Source organism: Simochromis diagramma, unplaced genomic scaffold, assembly GCF_900408965.1.
Source record: "Simochromis diagramma unplaced genomic scaffold, fSimDia1.1 OVJJ01000553.1, whole genome shotgun sequence".
Taxonomy (NCBI): Eukaryota; Metazoa; Chordata; class Actinopteri; order Cichliformes; family Cichlidae; genus Simochromis; species Simochromis diagramma.
The window spans coordinates 2825397-2831321 of NW_024387095.1; positions in this window are offsets into that span (position 1 = coordinate 2825397).

Consider the following 5925-nt stretch of genomic DNA (forward strand, 5'->3'; position numbering starts at 1 on the left):
AAACATTAGCGTCCATCGTGCGTGGGAAGAAAACTTCTTTTTACAGCGAAAAAACCCCCTAAACTTCCAAGCAAGCGCCGAATGCGCTATGACGTAATGGGAAATTCACAGAGAAACTCGCGGATTCTTCAACTGACCGCGGCACACCTGCACCAGGGTAAACCTCCGCCTACCCCCAGTCCTGCTTTACAGGTGAAAATAGAGCAACAGGACCGCTGAGTCTTTGACTTTATTTATTTTCTGCTGTGTTTTACTTGCATCTATTTGAAAAGAGTGAGTGTAAACACAAAAAATATTTTATTTTATGTGCTGGAATGTGCAGAAAATAGGTTTAAATGTTAAGCTAATTTATTCAAGTCAGAGAATGTTGCATATAATTAAATTTTTGCTTGATGCATAAAGTTAAAAGATTAAAACTGATAAAAACAAGTTTAAAAAAAAGAGACTTTTCCATTTGATTACATTTTGTATGATGGATTATGCAGAAAAAGTAGAATTGGGCTGAAAGATCTATCGCTTTATCACCTCTTCAGGTTGTAAATCGTGTTTTTAAAAAGTAACTAAGTAACTAAGTAATTAATTAATTTTGAAAATAAGTAATCAGTAAAGTAACGGGATTACTTTTTTGGGGAAGTAATCAGTAATTAGTTACTGATTACTTTTTTCAAGTAACTTGACCAACACTGCAGGTAAGTAAATTTATTCCTCTTTAAAAGTCAGCTATTATGTGACTTTTCATGATTTGGGAGATCTTTGTCACAGGCTGATGTAAAACATGGAAACTGCACTGCACTTCCATGGACTTGAAATTCATGCCCATGTTACTTCTTTAGAAAGTGCCTTTCCTCTTCCAAAGAGTTTCAAGGATGACTTTTTAGGTGATTCAGTGAAACAAATCATCTGGTGCTCTGAATTAATAGAGATACCTCTTCCACACCTCCAATAGCTGGCAACCGTCCATCTTTGTTGTTGATGGATCTGGCGGCTGAACTTGCCCATTTGGTGATCTTGTGGACCTCCTACAGGCTGGGCTCTCAACTCAAATTTATTTCTGGAGTGGGGGGGATGTGGGGGTTATTGATTAATGACAGCCACATGAGAATCACTGTCTTTATCTCTCTATTGGTAACTTGTTAGACTTGTTACCCATGGCCGTAATCATGTGGTCATTTTATACCCTGGTGATGAGTATGATGTTCCCAAAAAGTTTTTTTTTTTTTTTTTTCTGAATTCCAACTACTGTTATCATCCCTGTCACACATACCTGGAGATATTACTGTCATTTTGTGCGACTGGACAGAAAAAGCCTTTCTTGTTTCCCCTTTTAAATGTCACAGGGTTGGGTTCAGTGCTGACAGCCACAGGTCCACTTGACTCAAATGTGAAGTGGTGATCGGAAGCAGCTCCTTGTGAGCTTTACAATGCTTTTCATCTGCTGATGTTCAGTGACATTTGAATTTCACAAGTTTTTCGTTTCTACTTATTCAGTGGGAATGATGGCCTTCATTCTTATAGCCGCTGGAACACAATACTAGTAGAATTTTTATTTGCCTGTCAGACCACTGCAAGAAACTCCTTGATGTTACTGGTGAAGCACTATTTCCATTGGAAGCTGTGGTAATCTCTTTATTATTAAAAAAATGTCTGGATTATTCAGCGGGGCTGCAAGACAGTGTTACACCGGAATACATGGTGAAAAAGGTGATTTTTCATTTTTCATCTGACTGACAGGTAGAATGAGAAACATGAATTTGCCCCGGAGACAAATTGCTTGTACTGTATGATTCATATCTTTCCTGGTATCGATCATACAGTGATACCCAGATGGAGACGTCCATCATATAATAAATTCAGGTCGGAGTTTAGTAAACAAAGCTCGCTTTTTCCCGCATTACTGTAGGTAACTACATACTTGTGAAATCTTGGATCTTTACAGTATGTCAGTGCCAGAAAATTCTGCATGAAGGTTGAATGAACAAAGTGTCAGAGGGGCTTAGCACCAAGCCAGCAACACAGCTTTTTATACGATTGTGCAGTCCAAGTTATATTTTCAACACAGGCATAAATCATAGCTATAGCTATGATCTGTTGACTCTTACCCCTTGTACTGACAGGGCTATTAACAATTCTGCTACATTTCTGCAACTGTATAGAAACTCTAAAAAAAACATAATTTAAACATATGGGGACAAAATATTTAGCAGTCAAGCGCACATTCCAATCGGAGCACTCATCATCCAGTTAGACAGGAAGCGGCAGATGGCCACATGGCAAGGACAGCTGGTTTTGAGGTTTTAACTGTTTGTCTGTCCATCAGCGTGTCAATCACAAGCTGCTCTTCCCACCCTCACAAGTATGAAGCAGAGACTTTCAAAATTGTCAGGAATGTGTCACGAGCACACTGCATCTCAGAGATGAGGAGTGATGTTACAGGTGTACACTGATTCAAGAGCTCCATCTAGTGCTGCACTTTGACTGGCCAGCATCTGGCTCACAGATCTCCCTGAATGCTTCCGATGGATGCTCTCAGCATGTTTTGATACTAATTTATGATGCTAATTTAATATTTTAAATTCATTTCATATTTGGTGGAATACAGTACATATGCATTATCTTTATCTAGAGTAATGTGTTTAGGTTTGGAGTAGTTGAAAGTTAAATTATTAAACAGGTATATTAGATTTTGCTGAATGTTTTTTTTTTATATATAAAACCTTAATAACTGTTGGTATAGTAACTGTGCAATTAAATGCTGTCAAATGTAAATATTAAGTAATTTGAAGAAAAAAACTGCTTAAGTGGTTTTGGAATATATTGTTTTGTGTTCATTGTCTAAACCAGAAAATAGTTTCAGCCACATTATTATAAGTGCAACACAATGTCCAATGAAATCAACAAGAACCACAATAGAGGGTTGAGAAAAGAAACACTGGACATCACGTCTTATCAACTCGACACAGTCGGGAGTTCTGTTTCGCAGCTGAGCCACTGTACACATATGCTTATCTGAGCCTCACAAATACCTCAATATACACCTCACACACACACAAACCTTCACACACACATGCACACACACAAATACACTATTTCAAAGTCAGGCTCCTGACTGCAGCAGCCTCACATGATTTGCCAGCAAAGAAGGAAAAACGGCAGATTGCGGAAGAAAGGTTTGGTCTGTGAAACGTTCTGAATCAATGCATCTGGGTTGCCTTTGAACATTCACTATAGCGCAATTCAGAATCATGAGAAGAAGAGGATAAACGGGTTAATTGAAATATTAAGCAAGGGCATAGACAAGAAATTGAATAACCCAAGTGCAATGCTGCTGGAAAAAAAAAAACAGTAAAAAGAGTTCCCAAATTTTAAAAGAAAAACACTCTGGCTTATGCATTTTCCCTGCTCTGTTCTGTTACATTAAGGTTGTGGAAAGGTTTGCTTGTGCGGCTTAACACAACGGGGATCAGCCAGGCCGCTTCAGAGCTTACTCAACAAAGTGTCAATCTCAGCCCGTGTTCACTCTGAAATCAAATTCCACACAGCCATTTCTACAAAGTTTTCTCCGAGTAGGTTCATGTGACACACAGCAATACAGTGCCATGGAGCCTTTAGATGTCCTTCAGCACGCTGCGCTCCATTTGGCCCTACTGTGCACAGTAGGCAATTTCAGACATTTGCCTGCTATTGCCTCCCACGGCTTTGCACTCTGTTCATGCTATCGTACCACTGTCTAACACTATCTTTAAGTTTAAACTTACAGATGGAAGGAAGGGGAAATGGAAGATAGATCCTCTACCTTTGATCATTCCTTTAGTTCCAGCACAGACTTCATGGAGAGTATTACTGAAAAAAAGAGAGAAAGAAATTGAGCCGGCTCCTCAGAATGAGAAAGAGGTCCATCTCTGTCTGCTGTAATATAATGGGAAATGGACTGCAGGTCTGAGATAATCAGGAGCATAATGAGTTCAGAAAGTGAGGTTCAGGATCAAGTGATCCTAGTACTGCATGTTGCTGCTGCTTTTTCAATACCATATTTAATGCAAATAATGTATGAAAAACGCAACAGAATTGTAACAGCACCAGTCTAAGTATTATCCAAACACCATAAAAATAGAGTATCCTCATGTCTTTGGTAAATAGCTCAACATGACAACAATTTCTTTTTCATTTTCTCTCTATTACAGAAAAAATGAGCGAAACATAAGAAGGATAAAAGCTACACAGCTCCTTTCATTGCATCGTTGGGGAATCATGACATCAAGTTGCCAAATAGTTTGATTTATATGCAGAAACAGAATACACAGCAACAGGAACAGTGCTCTTATTACTAATTGTGTTATCTCCACTGCAGCGGTACGACACCTGCTATGATTTTATGATTTCACAAACTATGAAGGAATGTTCACAGAATGACAAACAGCAGAAAATAAGGAGGATACTAAAACATTTAGAAATGCCTTTTATTGTACACCATATTGCAAGTGCAACAATTAATGCATACTGACAAAAGACCCATTCGCTGATTAAATTTATAAAAGAATCGGTTATGGTATTTAGTTCATCAAGCTTTATTATTCAAGAAGTCTCATTACGAACTGTAGAATTGTGGTTAAATGAAGTAGATTATCTGTAACATGCAGCTGTTTTGCCGCTCATTATGTTATGGGGGAAATTGTTTTTGCATTAAGAATTTGTGTGTGAGAAAAACACCCATGAATTCTACTTTTCATATTAATTAATATTTAAGGAGCATGTGGGACATGCATGTGAATATGCAGCATTTGTTAAATGATGCATATTGCCCGGACAACTTGCAAAAAACGAAAATATAATCATCCTTTATATTGACGTACTTATTTATGTGTGTTTAACATCTTTTTTTGAACATCTGGACATACATTATGTAATGTGAGTGTTCATCCACCTTGTGTCTCCTGATATCTCCTCTGTGTATCCTTGACAAGTAATTGCAGCAGAGGTGAAGACGCAACTAACAACTGCAACCAAAATACAACAGCAACAACTATATTTAAAGATGTTAAATGACATTAAATACTTAAACAACTTACTTTCCTTATTGGAAAGTGATGATCATGTGGACTTTTATGTTACCGGTTGTAAAATGGCCTGTATTTGTATAGCACTTTACTTAGTCCCTAAGGACCCCAAAGCGCTTTACACTACATTCAGTCATTCACCCATTCACACACCGGTGATGGCAAGCTGCATTGTAGCCACAGCTGCCCTGGGGAGCACTGACAGAGGCGAGGCTGCCGAACACTGGCGCCACCGAGCCCTCTGACCACCACCAGTAGGCAACGGGTGAAGTGTCTTGCCCAAGGACACAACGACCAAGACTGTCGGAGCCGGGGCTCGAACTGGCAACCTTCCGATTATAAGACGAACTGCCAACTATATTACCGGTTGTACAGCATGTACTGAATGGAAGAGAATGGGAGGAACAGCAGAGAATATCATTCCAGGCTTCATGATTTTATGAAATTTGAAAGGTCATATTTTTTTCAAATGCCCCCCCCCAGCTGTAGTCACTGTACATTATGCTGTAAACACAATAACATTAAATGTGAAATATATGGATGTGAATAACATTTTCTCTGCTGTGACCTTGATGTTGAGAATTTAGTCATGGAGGCAGCCTGACAGTTTGAGCTGAGGCAGAGCTTTCTGTTGACACCTCACTGGTGAGTCATTATTCACTGCTGGATATTTTAAATTACAGAGTGCAGTGATTCTCATCTGAGCAATAACTGACTTACTTAGTTTTCCCCAAAATATTGAGGATCCATTGTGAAGCCATCCAACTAAAGTTAACCTTGTAGCATTTATTTACAGTTACATTTAATTTGGAATGAGGATGGGTTCAAGTAGGTATGAAAGTGGTTATTAAGTAAAAATAAAATCAGGAAG